This window comes from Lissotriton vulgaris, chromosome 5 (genome assembly GCF_964263255.1).
Source record: "Lissotriton vulgaris chromosome 5, aLisVul1.2, whole genome shotgun sequence".
NCBI lineage: Eukaryota > Metazoa > Chordata > Amphibia > Caudata > Salamandridae > Lissotriton > Lissotriton vulgaris.
The window spans coordinates 1,403,792,365-1,403,810,368 of record NC_141693.1 but is presented as its reverse complement, the minus strand read 5'-3'; positions in this window follow the sequence as shown (position 1 = coordinate 1,403,810,368).

The window sequence follows — 18,004 nt, the reverse complement described above, 5'->3', positions numbered from 1 at the left end:
GGTAGCATTGTGTTAGAGATCGTGAAAAGGATGAGGTGATGGTCAGACCAGTCAATGGGTAAGATGGAGGAAAGGGAGGCCAAATCAGTAATTGTAATTATAGCGTTCAGAGTGGCTCCTTTTGTGTGAGTAGGCGAATGGCAGAGTTGTTTTAGGTTATTAATGTCAAGTAGATCCTTAAGAGGTTAACCATAGGATCATCTTTTTTTGTTCCAATGGAGGATAAAATCCCAAAGGAAGAGGTTTGTGGAATTGGAAAGCGAAGATTGAGAATGAAGATAGGATAATTCTTCTACAAAGGGAAGTGAGTCACTTGGCGGTTGGTAGATGTTGTGAAGGTGAATAGGTGGGGAGCCATGCACTCAAAGTTCCGCTCCGAGGTATTCAAAAGTAGTGTGATCGGAACTCTGCACAAGTGTGAGCTGGAGTTCTTTTTTATAGATTATGGCAAGGCCACCTCCAATTCTGCCAGGTCTATCTTTTTTGAGGATGGAGTGGCCAAAGGGAGAGAGCAGGTCAAGAATGGAAGAAGAGTGATCATTGAACCAAGTTTCAGTTAGAAAGGTTATGTCAATGGTTTCACTAAGGATAGTTTCTGATATTTCAATCACATGACAAGCAGCAGAGCGGCAGTTTTCCAGCATGCGAAAAATGGGTTTAGGTTTGGTTTTGGGTGGGGGGATAGAATGGATAGTGGTAAGTTGAGGGGCAGCCTGGGAGAAGCTGGGGAGGTTGGAATTCTGTTAGTTCCAAGGATCACAGGGATGGATGCGTGGGGGACAGGAGTGACAGTAATCAGAGGGTTATGGGGGAAAGAGTGACCGAGGAAACTGAGATCAGGAGAGAGAAGTTGGCTTGGGGCATGGAGGGACTATATGTATCGTTACCGAGGGGGGTAGAATTCCGTTGTTAGTGGAATGAGGTGTTGGTTTGGACAGAGCCCCGGGAATTAGAATGGTTGGGATGGTTAAGAGCGGAGAGGGAATTGACGTCTTTCCTGAGTGAAGTGAGTTCAAACGACAGGTTAGCGAGATGGAGTTCTATGTTAAACAGTGTCTGTGTTATAAGAGAGCTAGGGACGGGGCAAGGGAATCGGGGGAGGAGGAGAGAGTTCTAAGATAGTCATGGCAGAGGTCTGGGGTGAGAGTTGGGTGGAAGCCCAGGAGAGGGGTGGAGAGGGGTGTTCCGGTAGATTGACGAAGGGAGGGGAAGGAGGAGAGGAAGGAGATTCACTAGACCCCGTTGGGAGTCAGGGGGAGGAAATTGTGTGTGCGGAGAGTGAGTAGGGCAGACGTCCTGGTCAGGCTGGGAGTGAAGTTAAGGGAGGGAGGAATTGGAGTCAGAAGTTGGGCCGAAGGGAGATCGACTTTAGGGAGTCGGAAGGAAGGAGAAGATGAAAAGGGGGAATTAGAGTAAGGAGGTAGCAACTCAAGAGGAGGAGGGAACGTTTGAGAGGCAGGAGGGGCTGAAGGGGACTCGGAAAGATGGTCGGTAATTGATGTGGGAGGGAAATAGTGCGTCTTGCCTTCCGAGACATCAAAGGTAGTTGAAATGTCAGTGAGAGGAGGTATGGAAGTAGGAGAGAGAGAGGGAGGAACGTCCACATGTGATTGGGAGGCTGGAGGGTTGGAGGGAGATTTTGATAGATGATAAGATAAGGTGCTTTAATGGTCTTTAAAGATAGTTAGGTGTTTTTCTGAGGCTTGAATGAGGATGTTACCAGATTTGAAAATAGAGATGTCAATGTTGCCTTGAAAAGCAGGGGAAGGGGAGGTAGACAGTTTCAGACCATATGGGATTTTGCAAGATTTCAAGATGGGGAGGTGGTTGAGGAAGATACTTTTCAATTTGGAGGGTCGTTTGGAGTAGAAGATGTAGTTGTTTTTTATCGTGGACGTGACACTGAGGTAATTATCGGTGAATAAGGTTTCTTGGTGACGTATTAATAATTTGTGCTTAAAATTCTTCTTAGCATTTTTAGAGAGGTTAGGGGGTAAAGGATGGTTCATGAATTGGGGCCTTGTCTAGTTATAGGTGAAACCGGAGTCACGAGGGGGTGATTGAGGGGAGGCATGTTAATCCTCTAGAAAGACTTGCATTTCCATTTCTGTTTTGCAATCACTTGGACTCCTCTGTTGAGCAGTGACATCTATGCTCATAGGTCTTCCTTAGATGTTTGTGAGACGAGTCAGTCATGCAAAGTTTATCAATGTCAATTGATCTCTCATGGGTTCATTGTGGCATTTTGGTTCCCATGGCTTTTCCAAACATTAAGGTGGCAGGGCTTTTCACCTGGGGTAAAATGGAGAGTCGACCTCTATGCACGAAGCGTAGACTGAGGAACTGATTTGAGTTCAAGGTTTTCCATCGCAGAGCCCTAAACCGTATTCTTGAGGGTGCTCATAAATCTCACAACCACACCATTCACCTTGTGGCCAGAGAGGTTGCTTTTCTGATGCTTGAAATTTAGATAAGTGAGAAAATCTTTAAATTCTCGACTATTTAAAGGTGGGTCATTGTCAGATTTCACAATTGAAGGAACACCTCATGTTGCATAGATCTGTTCTAATCTCTCAATGACCCTGTCCTGAGAAGTTAAGGACATATCTTCCACAAGAGGAAAACAGTAATAATCATCAACAATTACTAGTAGATGATGTCCATTATCAAAAGGTCCAAAGAAAGTAATTGCAATCTTCTTGTATGCATGCTTTAGAAGATCAGACATGTTTAACGGATATGGGGTTGTCTTGGATGAAAAACATCTGCAAAAATAACATGCCTTTAACTCTTTTTTAATTCTTTCATAAAGATGAGGGAACCACACTCGGTCCAGTACAGCTTGTTTAGTAGCAACAACTCCACGATGTTGCTCATGACTCTCGGGTATGACAACTCACGACCCTCGTAAGATTATGCCTTAGGGGTAACCTAAAGTTGTTCCTACACATTTTTGAATGTTTGATATTGAAGGTCATCATGAAGAGGTAATTATATTTTGCAACAAGTCATATGTAATAATATATTTTAGTATCCGCAAATCCCTGTCAGTAGCCGTTGCAGCAATTATTTGTTCTACTGATATGGCAGCAGGGGCACTGGATTTCACAATGAAGTTAAACGAAGCATCAGCTGCTTTAGAAGTAGTGCCATGACTCAGTCTTGAACCATATCGTTTCCTGGATGATGCACAATCGTATAATCATATTCCTGCAGTCGCAACCCCCATCTCTCAATGTGAGGAAACATCTTGGCTTTAGGATTGCCGAAAATGGTGAGCAATATTAGTGATCCATGACAACTGTAAAAAACTTTCCATATAGGAACACATGAAAATGCTCACGTGACTAGCCTACAGCAAGGCATTCTTCTTCATGTTGTGAATAGACACATTCTGTCATTGACAAACTTCGACTAGCATTCACCACAATGTGATTTGGGGCATTGGAATGTCCAGTGTGCTGGGCAAGGATGGCACCCAGCCTCATGGGGCTTGCATCAACAACAACATCTGTTTGCAATTGTTGATCAAATTATGCCATTTAAGTCGCTTTCTCAATGCATGCTTGATTTTCTTAAAGCTTTGTTCACTTTCACTTGACCATTGAAATTGAACATTTCGTTTAGCGAGGTCACACAACGAGGCACTTACAGTGGCAAAGTCACATATATACCCTGAACAGTAACTGACCATACCAAGGAAAGATCGCAGCATAGTTATATTTTGTGGGGAGGAGTGGATTCCAAGTCCTGTACTTTATTTGGATCCGGAGTCATTGCCCCATCTCAAAGGACATGACCTGAGAATTTGAGTTTAGTTTGATGAAATTCATATTTGACAGCATTTAAAGTGAGACCCCCATTAGCAAGTATATGACACACTTGTGTATGTCATCATTGTAATTGAAAGCATGTGTGACTGGTTTATGATGCAAATGACATCCTGAAAAAGTTCTGCTGCTGGTGCTACTCTGAAACTTAGTCTTTTGTATCTAAATCAATAAACATGAATCAAAAAGGTAATAATGTACCTGCAATTCTCTCCCAATTAGAGCTTGTGATATTCATTGTTCACATCAAGGCGGGAAAAGACTTTGGCTCCATTGAACTGCTTAATCATTTCAGCAATGGGCAGACTAGGATGTTGTTCTCTTTCAATTGCCTTATTAACTTAGCACATATCCACGCAAATGCGCACAGCACTGCTACAATCCGTAGTCGGCACTACCACTATGGGTGATACTGATGGTGTCGGACAAGCAGATCTCTCAATGATGTTGTGCTTTAATAGTGTTTCAAGTTCTTTTTCAACATCCTTGTCAAGATGAAATGCAATTCGACAATGTATCTGATCAATAGGATGGATGTTCTCATTTATGTGAAATTGCACATTCATGGTCTTAAGTTTTCCCAGTCATTGAAACAAGATGGAAACTTATTCACAATTTCTTGACAGGCATTTACATTGTAGTTTACAGATAACAGCCCCTCCGTCTGCAGCAGGGCTGAAACTGAGTAAGCATGCGCTCAATAAAGTGCCTGGCAAGATATGAATTGGAGCTTGTACTTTCACATTTGTATGCTTCACAGTGGCTATGAATGAACCTTGACTTTGCAGTGGTGTCTAAGCAACCCACGTGTACACTTTGGTTTTCAACAGAGTGTCAGTGGCATTACATTGAAATGGCTAGCATCATTCCTTTCTGATAGGACTTATCAGGTGATTGCCCCCGCGTTCTCCTCATCTACCTTTCCCATCAAGCATGGGTTCCTCTCTGAGCCCTCTACTCTTTAACCTGTATGTTCAACCTCTGGCTGTAATGACCAGGAGCAGGGGACTGACGGTGGTATCCTACGCCGACGACACACAGCTGGTGGTAGCCCTTTCGATCAACTCCAGGCACGACACTGCAAAGTTTCAAGGCGATCTTGCAGCAGTTGCCGAATGGATGATAGCTAACTGCCTCCAGCTAAATGCTAGCTAATCGGAGGTGTTGCTGGTGGGAAGGGACCATGGGCTATGGGATAAACACTGGTGGCCCATGAATCTAGGCAGCCCCCCCTCTTAAGCAGGTGGGAAAGAACTTAGGGGTTTGGTTGGCTTCTTCTCTTAGTTTCCAGACTCAAACAAAGAAGGTGGCCGGCACCTGTTTTGGTTTACTGCGCGGGCTGAAACTCATTTTAGATTTCTTTGATGCACCAACCAGACAGATCATTATTCAAGCATTGATTACATCCAGACTTGACTATGCGAACTCTCTGTACCTAGGGGCCAACAAGGCCGAAATACGTAGGCTACAGAGAGTACAGAACGCTGCAGCAAGAGCTATTCTGGGCCTACGTAGAGTCTGTTTGGTGACCAGTACATTTTTTTTCCTTTATTGGCTGCCTGTGGCTCAATGAATCGAGTTCATGGATCCTTGTATAGCCTTTAAGATCTTGAAAATGTCTTCCCCTAATATCTTGACAGATTTTTATGCCCCGTCCCGTCCGCTCCGCTCCATGGGGAAACATTTACTGGTGGTACCTCCGGTCTAGAGAACCCGGGCCGGAGGCCATTCCTTCGGGTATAGAGCGGCGACTCTCTGGAACTCTTTGCCACCCCATATTCTAGGGCTTGAAAAACTTGTCTGAATTTAGGAAATCTATTAAAACCTTTCTTTTTCCCACTGTGTAAACTGCTTCCTGCGCTGGTGTTGCCTATTCTGCTACTAGCGCCGGGACACCTCTTGGTTGGGGCAGCTGTTGCGCCCTATAAATTAATTAAATGTAAACAGAAATAGTTAAGCAGTCACTGGAGAAACTTTATTTTACTTTTCCACTGGCATAATATTTATAAATGCATCACTGTGTATGATACAAGGTTTGGCGTACCGATTCACTTTTACTGGGAGAATGTTCAAATGAATTTCACAATGTCACTTGTGGACCTTGTTTTGACTTCCACTCTTTCTTGCAGAAGCTTACCTTAAATACATACATAGTCCAGCAGTCTACGTTTACATCACACACCCTTCTTCCTCACTGTTGCTTGACCATGATGGGGGTGAACTCTTAAAGGAAGAATTAATGGCAATCAGCATTGCTCAGTTTCTACTTCTCTCAACTGATGTTGCGGCATGGCCATGTGGGCGTGCATAGAGCATTGCATCTGGAACTTCCTGGCATCCATTTTGTTTTCTCGATGTAATGCACTTTATCTTACCTCCATTTTGTTTTCTCACCGCAATGCACTTTATCTTTCCCTTGCTTAGAAGACTGTTACAAAATGGTTCTTTTTCTTGCAGCCTTTGCATAGCTTTCCAGTGATGGTACAATTACCTTCATGTGGAGGAAAAAAAAAAACACATCGAAAACACACTTGTTTTTCCTGGGAGACATTACTTTCTGAACTTCTACCTTGTATTTTGATTTACTTTTCACACTTAGTGCTGATTCATTGTGGGCCATTCCGGCCTCCAGATTAGCTGCCTGTCTGTCAGCCCTTTTTTCCGCTCTGGCAGCCATGAGTAAATGCTCCAAGTTGAGTGTCTCTTTCAACATACAAGCCCATACTTCGTTTCACCAGCTCTCTGCCTTTCTTCACTGAAAATGTATATTTTTCACAGTTGACATTCAGCATTGAATCTAACTTGGTGATTAACAGCTCTTTGATTTGACTGTACATCACTTCATCACCTGTGGTATTTTTACTTCTTTTACTCCTTCACCAGCTAAATTCCTTGGCTATTTGATGATCTTTTTGTCATTTTCTTCTTCCAGTGCATCAAGGAAACCATCGAAGGTTTTGAAACAGGCAGTCCATCTGTCGTCACGATACTGCTTTTTGGCTGTGTTGAAGGGAGGCGGTGGTTTTAAGATAACAACGGCATTATATCCAGTTATGGCTCTATCCAACGAGAATATGTGCTGTTCGTCTTGACTTGCACCACTCTTACCATCTTTTAGTCCTTGCGTCCTGGCTTCAGATCATTATGGCCAATCATAATTTGTGAGGAACAAAAAATGTCCTGTAAATACTCTAACTCACAAGTCACTACAGCCACCACAAAAGCCTTTGCAAGAAGTCCTTCATTTGGACAATACAGGCTAGTGGCCAGGTGACGCAGACTATGAGAGACAAGGGAAGTGTCACAGCTTGTCACAGGTGCTTACCCAACACCCATTCACCGCTGATCCAAGGGGACATTATTGGCTGCCTCTTCCATCCTGTGCTAAGGGTATTGGTACTTAGGATGTTGTCAATAAAGCATGGCAAAAGTCATGCAATCCAGGATTGTCACTATCACATATGTGCTGCCCAGCTGTTATCCCTGCCACCACCAGCAGATATAATCCTGTCCATAAGCAGCACCCAAAATCCATTAGCATATTCCTCATTTGAGTGGCAGGTTACAATGGGTTTCATGGGCCTACTGCAGGATTTAAGAATCCGGGAATTGAAGGATCTAGAGCAGGACTTGAGAACCCCAGAATCCAAGAATCTACTACAGGATTTGAGGTGTGCCTACATGGTTGGCTTTCCTCCCTGATGGTGAGAGGAATACCGTGCTTGGGCTATCCTGATCATCTGTGTTCCTCGGCATGGGATTAACTCTTCACCTGTACTTGTGGCTCTCAGCTGAGACTATCTTCAAGTCAAATGTCAAGAACACATTTCCAAATGTTTTAGTGTAGTGGCACTTCTTGAAATGCCTTCTCTTTTGTCACCACACAGACTTTCCTTGCATCTTGGCATTATTTTTCCTCTCTAATCCCTACCTTTAAGAGTTACATATCACCTACTTTGATTGTGGGGCTCATTGTGGGTTCCAGTATTGTCTCCTGCGCCTATCCAGTGGGCTTCTGTCTACCCTCGAAGTTGTGTTGGAACCATTGGCCTCCATAGTAATATATTAAATTCCTGTTTGCACTTTTGCTTTTGACTGGTGTTTTAAACTGTGGAGCATTAACAATTGCTATATGACATCAGAACAACTGCAGTCTCATGACAATTCTTTTGGCCATAATAAGATAAAGGTGCTGTATCATGGATAGGTTGAATATTTTCCATGGTGCATCAGTTACTACAGTAATACTTGTGTATGTCTTGTTACCTGTAGAATGTTTCCATTTGTGTACATTCCAAGTAAATACAATGTTTTATGCATGTTATGTTAATATAGATACATTAACAGTACTCAGTGTTCCATTTAGTATAAAAAATCTGTCACTCGTGACAGACTGCAGAAAAGTCAGTTAAACCTCCATCTGATGATACAAGCTGAGAGACTAAAAACTTACAACATCTATTGAGTGTCACCTTCTCACATGTCCCTATCTCCTTCCACACGATTGACAGTCAGCGCTGAGCATAGTCTTTTTTTTTTCCAAAATGTTTTTGTCCTAATTCGCCATTAGATAAACCCAGAGTTAGTTTGGTGTCCACTGTGGCCCCCCAACTAGTTGGCACCACCATGAGCACTCTGGTTTAGATGGAAGCACTTTACACAGAGCCACTCGATTTTGGTCTGTACCACTCTACTAACTGGTTGATCTTCGAGACTGACCTAAGCAGTGAAGTATTTCTATGTAGAGGCTTAATCATTGGACATATTTCTCTTAATTTTTATAAATTATCCAGCCAAGTCTTACATGGTAACCAGAACTCTTTCTTTCTTTTGCTCTTATTTGTCATTACAGCTGTGCCCAATTTCATTACATATTTAATATAATTTATCCATTCTAATAAAGTAGGGGGTAAAGATTTGATCCAGCATTTACATATTTCTCTCCAAGCTAATATGATAAGATATAGACACAGCTTGTTTTTATCTAATGGTAATAATTCATAATTTGAAAATAAACCAAAAAATACCAAAGAAATGCTCACCTGTATATCGAGAACAAACATTTCTGTCATACTTCTAGTGACTGAGCCCCAGAAAATGATTTAACACTGGGCAACTTGTAAACATGTGCTCATTATCGGCTTTATCCTGCTGGAATTTTGGACAACATAGGGATGCTCCCTTCACAAGCTTGGAGAGCTTGTAAGGAGACCAATACACTCTGTGAAGAGAGAAGAGATGGTATATTCTTAAATTGGCAGCTTGTACTGTGGAATATAGTAAATCATAAGATACTTGCCATAATGTTTCTCTATTGGCTCCTGGCAAGCATTCTCCACGCAGTTGTGTTGGAAGGATAAAAACGTCATCTGCCATTTCAATCAGGAGCCAATAAAGATTTGCCACTTCTTTCTTGTTCTGTTGATTCTTTCTTAGAGCTGTGTCTAAATCCTTTTTATAGCCAACAGTGATGCTGATTGACTGAGACCAACTTTTTATTTCTATATATTTAAATTTGAAAGTTGATTGTTCGTTATTTCCTCGAGATCTTCCAAAGATAGTATACTACCTTCCGGAACAAGTTGGGCCCACGAGTTGATCCACACTGCTTTTAGTGGCGCCACTAATAGATCTTTAGTCCACTCAGGAGAACGTGGTGTATCCCATATAGGAGCCATTGCGCTGTAATAACTAATCTTCAGAAGCTTCCTAGTTTTATACCATTTGTTGGCTAAGTCTTTTAAACTCCTTAGACGCACCTTCTTGAAGAAACATGGATCTCCAAATTTATATAAAAAAGCTTGATCTCCTCCTTTTGTGTCTTGCAGCATTACCTTACACATTTTTCCTATATCGGATTTTTTTGGTTCCCACATAAGCATTTTACCTGCTTTTAATAAGAATTCCGATGCATAACATGTTAAATCCGGCGTACATAACCCTGCCTTGTTCTTTTTCCGCCTGAGCTTTTTGTACGAAATTCTAATTCCTTTAGAAGCCCATATGAAAGAATTTATATTTGCTTGAATTTTTTTCAGTACAACTTCTTTAAATGCTAATGGTTTTGAAATAGAAAATTACGTTTTGGAAAAAGCATCATTTTTACCAGGTTACCTCTACCGATTAATGTCAAAGGTAAGTATGCCCAGTTTTTTAAAGATTCAGAAAGTTCTTTGTCAACTCTATGCAAATTTGTGTCAATTAAATCCATATTAGCTGAGCTCAGTCTTGAACATTTTATGCACTGTTGACAGGGAAGGAGAATGATAAATTTCACATTGCTTTTGCAGCAACAATTGGATTTACAGGTTAGTGGTGACTTGAGTCTGACAGAAAGCCAAGCCCATAGAATTTTCTAACACAACATGGAGGCAGGACCATACTCTGAAAGACCAGGACAGGGCCACAGCCCAAGAGGACTCCTGAGCCATAGTCACTCTAGCATTTATGCAGAGTTACAGGCCTTTCATCCACAGGACCATTCCCAAAGGGGAGAACTAGAAAGTTATTGCCCCAGGGAGAACTCTGGCTTTTGCCATGAGTAGTGGCACCCCAGGCTCTGCATAGACTCCTCTACCAACAATCAGCATAGTCTGGCTACTTCAAACCCCACAGAAACCCAGTCTTTGGCCCTGATAGGTGTCACTCCACCTCTCAACAGACTCCTCTTCCAACCATCAGCATAGTCTTGCTTCTTCAAACCTCAAGAACAATAGCATTCAGCCCTGACAGTGGTCACTCCACCTCCTGCGTCCCTTTGACCCACTTGAATGCAATCCTGATGACTGTGCAAAGTTCGCCATATTCATCAAACAATGTAATTACAGTTCTTAATTTGGCCAACTGAATTCCCTGAAAGCTCATTCAAGGTAGCCGAGTATTCTCATACTTGGGTGGGCAATGCTGCAGCTTGGTTAATACCCGTGGTTGAGCGAGATGACCCTTTGCTGCACAATGCTGCTACATTCATGGAAACTATAGGGCAGTTGTTTGTGAAACACACAAACATGAAGGCAGTGTATATTAGTTACAAAAATCTAAAACAAGGACATACGGATATCTTTTCTTATTTAATCACAGGAGAAAAGGTAACAAGACCAGCATGACCCTGTAGTAATTTCCATTGGCCAGGACAAAAAAGGATGATGAGCTACTTCTCTCCACCAATGGGTTACAGCCTACGCAAATTGGAGGGGTGCCAAGTCCATTTATCAAGGAAGAGAAAGAGAAGGCTCAGAAGAATAATTTGTGCTTGTATTGTGGCAAAGTAATGTCATTAAGAAATGTCTTGCAAAGTATAAATAAACCAAAGCAGTGGCAAAAGCACAGGATATGACCATCTTGGATAAGAAAAACACCAACGCCTCAGAGTGAGTCCTCCATAATGCCTGCCAAGTCAATTCTTGTCAATAATGTTCAGGCCAATATTTTAGCCTAAGAATACTAACATATGGACATATTCATAACCTGGTCCGGTCTTTTCCCCGCCAAGAAGTCATAGAATCCTCCCAGACTCTGGGGTGAAGTGCAATTTCATTTGCTAAGTCATTCGATAAAGCTCTTCTTAAGAAACAGTACCAAGATCCAGTTCGAGCATAGATGGTACTGAACTGTCCTCAGGGCTTCTTACTTATGAAATGGAGCCCATTACCATTTAATGTGATAATGATCATTTTGAAAGACTTATTTTCAATCTCATTTACACTATTTTATACGGTGTCATACTGGGTACCCTTTGGCTCTTTGAACATAACACAACAATCATTTGGTGCTTACAGTGACCCTTAACTATATTCATTTTACCAGATTTGTTATGATGAACCTCCACCATCGGTTATACTGTTGTCTCGTACAGAGGTGCATCCAGTATCGAGGGTTGTCAGCCACCTCAATGCAGTGCTTCTCAAGATGTGTTTTGTAAAACAAAGCCTAGTGTCCTGCCCCAGACCAGTACCTGTTTTTGCTTGCCAGATAGACCTACAACCAAGGGCAAATGTACTATGCTGTGTAATAGATGGCCCCTTAACATCCACCTCCCTACCTTCACATGTGGTGGATATCTACGGGTCATTCATGGTACTGGAGAAGAAAATATTTCTGGTGCAAACACCAAAAACATTTTCTTTTCCAAAACTAAAATCGGGACATGAGGAAAAATCTTCCCTCCTGCACTGAGTTTGATTATTTTTGTTTTGCTGTGATGTGTAGCACAGTGTACACAATGTGCGCACTGTGTACACTAATATCATACAAAAATGAAGTGGAAGCAGTGTGTTTAAACTTTTGATTGGTGCTGTGGGCATAACTCCCTTGCCTCAAGCACCTGTCAACGCAGGAGAAAGAAAGCTGTAAATGGTGCCTTAAAGGGTGATCCCTAAGGAGGGCCCCTGGGCGCTAACACACCAGTGATTACTGCTTGTTGGGTAGAGGCCCCCTGTACATGAGCCATTGCCTCCCTGGGAAGAACAGTCTTTTTGGCCACGGTGGAGGAAAATAAGAGGTGCTTACACTTAATTTCACCTGCAGGGAGGCAGAAAACTAAGGAAAATTTGCACAAAGTAAAATGAAGGGGTGGGGTTGATCCACCTGAAAGTTGGCATAACAGTCTTTCTTCCTCTCCCTGAGGGAGGGATAGGAGGTGTTTATCCCCACTCCACCCATGGGAAGGAGCAGAAAGCCTACCAGACATCAGGTAAAAAAGGTCAAAAAAAGGTGTGGGGTGATGCATCCAAGCATTCAGCCATGCTCCCACCACGGAACAGGCGCAAAATTCTTTATTTCCCTCTTGGACCTGGCTTGGGGGCTTTACCCTTATATGTCATCTAGGAGGCAGCAGTCTCACTAGACAGCAAGAAAAAATGGAAAACAAAATGATAAAAGTCAATTGGACTCCAGGGACTCAAAATGATTAAAAAAACAGAAAGGGATTTTGGTGGCATGCCCAGCCATTGGGCCATATCCCTACCAGGCCCACCAGTTTTTCTGTCCTCCCTTTCCCCCGGGGAAGACTAGACACCAGGAAAAATAATAAGAATAGGTTGGAATGGGGAAGTAAGCTAGTTACTTGCCAAGCATCGGGCCATGCTTTACCCCAGGACATACACAGCAGACTTTCTGCTGGGCTATGACATGTGGGCCTTCAGTGGTGTGTTTTGGTACCTCTTGGTTTGCTGCTTCACCCTGCAGTTCTCACATCTCTCCCTTGCTCCCATGCTTGAAGGTCTTGCACCTCTATTACTTTTTCTGCTTGCCCCCAATTCTTGGTTGCCTTATGTAAGTTTTCTAGCAGGTTGTGCAAAGCTGTCTCTTCTTTACCCATCTATGTTCTTCTTTTGCTCGAAGCATGGATTCAATTTCCAGTTGTGATAACTTAGTATATTTAGGCATATTCTTTTAGTCCCTACACTGTAATTGCTAGCTTCTGGCCTTTTGTCTTGTGCTGCTTCTTTTCTCATGATTCATTGCTGTTCTGCCTTGGGGGGACCAGTTGGTGCTTGTCTGCTCTTTCTTTCATAGGCCTCACTTCAGTAGAGGCTGTGGCATCTGTTTTTTTCAGGCACGGGTCAGTTTTGGATATCTTTTCTGGGCCAGGGAAATTGGCTTAGTACTTTCTGGCAATATTTTGTACTCATGCCTTTTTTTGTGTGATTGTCCTTTGTGACACTCTTCTAGATGCCAGTTTCGTAGGATCTGGAGTCATTGCCCTTGGCTACCTGCACTTTCTTGGCTGCTGGAACACTTGTGTCTCCTGGTATGGGTTCTGCCGATTGTATTTAATGCCTTAGCATGCCTTCCTTGGTTTTAATTTGGTGTATGATCCAAGAAGTGCATATTTGACTTGAGTGCTGCAGCTTTCTTTGTTTTGCTTACTCTCTATTTGTGGGCTGGGCATATAGAGACTGCCCGTTTGTTTGGGAGTTTCTGCCCAGTTGCTGCCTCCTTTCCCTGTGATACACAGTTGGTGTCTCAGGCTTTCAGCCTCTGTGGACATGCTATAGATCTTGGACTAGTGAAGTCATAATTTTTCGATCGAGCATCAGTGCGCAAGCGTTGTCTGCAAGACCTGTTGTCATAGATAAAGCAATGTTTTCCCCACCTGCTACTTACCATAGGTTCACTCTTCTGTCCCTCTTCTTAGATGCCTCCTAACATGTTTACTTTGCCTGTAAGTCACTTCTATTCAGGACTGATGTGCACCGGTAAAGTACAGTTTCCTTACACTTTCGGGGCTTTAAGCTTATCTGTTTTTGGGAGGACTCTTTCTTCTTCTGCCTTTCCGTGCACTAAAAGCGCAGCTCGTGACTTCGGTACATGTAAAGTTCAACCTGCATTGTTTGCGGTTCTTTTCGTCCATCAGTGTTGCAGTTAATTGCTTAATTAAATTAGAGGCACATGATTCGAATGCAGTGGGATTTTGGGAACTTCCTTTTTATATTCACTCTGCTTTATTTGTAATTTTTTACTTGAATGCAGAGTGCGGTGCCAGTTTAAGGGATGCCGCGCTCTGTTTAATCATTTTTTTTTTTACCTCTAATGATACCCTACTCCATAGTCCTACTGTTGAAATTCTGGAGTTCAGTCTGTGCGTTTGCATAGGATTTCGGGCCACCAGCCGGTGCTGGGACATAATGAAGTCGGACTGGGGCCCCCAGCGCACTCAACCTACAGAAGAAAAGGTCGGAGGCTAAGCCATGCCAAACGTGAAAAATAGCAAAGGCAGGAAGAACAAAGGCACTAACAGCTGCTGAGGCAAGCAAGAGAATGGGGCCCTGGCAGCTGCCGCTCTAACAGGCCAAGGGGCCCCAGGCTACAGCTGTGGCACAGCCAAGCTGCAGCCTGCACAGCTGGAGCAACAGCAGCTGCAACAGCAACTGTGACTCCCGCCGCAGCAGCGGGTCTGTGCCCCTCAGCAGCATCCAGTGACACCAACACTGGTGAGCAACATATCAGGGAATTGTGAGTGGGGCTGGTTCCACATTTGAAGGTGGGTTGTGCTTGTTGCAGTTGCAGGTCAGAGAGGACGCTTGCATGCCAGGTAAATTTAGGAAGTGCAGCTACTGCCCGCTCTCGCTCTGCTACCTTCCATCAACGCCACGATCCCTACACTAACTCCCCCGGGCAGCATTGGCGACCTCACATGCATCCGTAGATAGCTCCCAGCTCTTCATTGCTTGCTCCTTCTTGCATGACCAACCCTTTCTCCAGCGCGTGACCTCTTCGTCTAGCAGGGCACTTGCCCCTTACCGCTCTCTGGGCACCAAGTTCGAGCCCCCTCCTCCCCCCTTCCCGCAGCTGTTTAAACCGCCTACTGAAAGTTATCCCATTGTAGATTCTTACAACCATTGCATAACTTTTGCTGGCTATGTTGACCTCAAACGTCCTCTTCTTTCAAGGGACCCCGTCTCCCTTGTCTGCTACTCCATTGTACGCCCAGTGCAGTAGAAGGATCCTAACACTTTACGCCTGTCCCATCTCTCAAGTACACACATACTCTATTCTGCAATGGCAGACAGCTGGGAAACAAAATTCATCAGCTCTTAGCTATTTATTTTGTTGCTTTTTATGCAGCTTGAACTCCACCCAGCAGGGTTCAAATGGCTGTGCAGCGGAAAGACGTGAGAGAACACCAGACAGAGTAAACCATGTGTTTACAGTATACCTGTATAGGAGATTACAATACACAGAATGTATACATAACTCATCATTTGTATAACTTCGTATTTGTTTCAGTCGTGTTTTCATAAAACAAAATCCTTATTTTGTCAACTATATTGTGCTCACAGTCCTGACTTTTCAGTGCATCTGTATGGGGCATAACAAACTATTTACAGGTAATGCATCAGTCATTAATGTAGATCCTCAGAAATGGAAATGCACGTATTGAAACCCTTTGGACTGGATTTACGGTGGTGGGGTTAATCACAACAGTAACCTGGTTATTTGTTAGCTAATTGTCGTAATTATAAGTAAGGCTCATTGTTTTAAATTTTTACAGATGAATACAGACAGAAAACTATACTTTTCCTATCTGTAATTATTTTCAAAAGCAGAAAAATACTTAAAATTGTGCTTTTTGAGAATAACCCTCCATACCACCTTTCTCAAATTCCAGTCCAAATGCTGAGCAGATAACAAGGATGAGAAGTAAAAAAAAAACTAGGATGAGATTCCGATAAATATGAACATATTGTAACTTATATTTGTAGTAAAATGCTAATATTTACCTGCAGGGGTACTGTTTTGTTATATTTGTCGGCTTAATTTGCTCAACAGTGACAGGTTTCCAAGTATGAGTACGTTTATCAGTTAAATATAAGTATGGATGAATGCCAATAAGATGGCCAAAAATACATAAGGATAACAATAGACATAAATGTTAAAAAAAACCTCAAAACAAGGAGACAGTTTTTAGGCTGAAAATGGTTGAGAGTATGATACTAGCGCTTAATTAGTCTGGCCTCAGCTGAGATTTTACAATTACTGCTGAAAACCCTTCTGATCGAGCACCTTAGCAACTGAGTAGAGGACTATGGTCATTATGCACATGCTTCAAAGATCCAATGCACATCGGTAATGTGTGTATATATAGCTGGTGACTCGTGACCGCCCACAGTGTGGGTATTCTTTTGGGACCCAATACCTAACGGTGATAAATAAGCTGTGGAGAATGCAGTTTAGTGATGTCATCTCTTTAGTGAATTTTTTGATTGGGGTTAGCTTGTCAGGGATGCAGATTCCCATTTCCCTCTCTTAAACTCTGTATGTAAACCTTTCCTTTGTTAAGAAATTTAAATAGTTTTCTTCAATAAATCCAGACAAGGTAAGTGAGGAACCCTGAGGAGAATCCTGTACCTGTTGAATCTCTGTGTGACATTGAGTGAAATTCAAAGTTTGTGTATCCAGTCATGCAATTCTATGTTCAGTCATAAACTGCAAATCTCCCAGGAGTTCAATGAACATACAAAATATATTCAATGCAGAAGAACGGCAAACTTTTAGGTAGGTTTAGTCGTAAATAAGCCCTCTCTTGTATAGGGCAAAGTTGTGGCTAGTGAGAATGTGAGTGTGTAAAGGATTAAAATGAAAAACTGAGCATTAAGTAAAGAGAGAAATGTGAACAAAAAGGACATTGAAAGACTGTGCTTAGCTGCCTTTGGGTTAAATTTGGATTGGGCACAAGTGGCAACATTTTAGGTCGAGCACAATAGCGCATGCGTGTCTACGAGACATGCAGTATTGGAGTATAGACCTGAAGCCCCGCTCACTCCCCGCCCATATATTTGAATGGCCTGTGTCATTGTCCTTCGTAAACACTGGCTTCCAATTCGTTATGAGGCTTGTTAGTCCCTCCTTGGTACTGCCTTGTCTGCATTTGTTACCTCCCATAACGACTGGACCTTTTACTTGTCTAGTGACACGGTCTGCCATTATAAGTCGGTACACACTATTTTGTTAATAATGGGGACAATGAGAGTGCTTCTTGTATTTGAAGCACACCCAAAAGAAGCTACCCCCTCACCCCCACAGCATTCACAGGACAATGGCAGACGCTTTTTGTTTTTAAAAATGTTAAACTGAACGTGGCATTCGCTTCAGGGACACTGCGCTTGGTTTTGGGTTTTTTTATACATGAATGCTGAGTTTGTCGCCTGCTTCAGAGAAGCAGCACTCTGTTTAGATGGGTTTTTTTTTTACTTTAATAGTGAGAGCGGCATCTGCTTCATGCATGGCGCACTCTGTTTCATTTTTCAAAATGAACTTTAATGGTGAGTGTGGCGCCTGCTTCAGAGACGCCACACTGTGTTTCATTTTTTATTAATTACCTTTAATGGTGAGTGCGGTGCCCGTTTTAGGCACTCTGCACTCTCTGTAATGCAATAGGTCTCGCATTTTCCAAACTTTGACCTATTGAATTGCAAATGCTTGTTTGCTTCGGTGTAACCAGAGGAACGAGGAAGAGGAATGTTAAACGTATTTCTCCTAGTTCCTCATTGCTCTTACGGCCCTCCTCCCCAAGTAGTTCGAGCTTCAGTGGTTGCTTGAATATTTCCGGAGTATGATGGGAATTGCATCCTGCTCACGTCACCAATTAGGCAACGCAGGACCTACATTCTCACCATTTTGAAATGTTATTTCCTGTTTCAGAGGTGAGGCCACCTTGTAAGTAATGAATG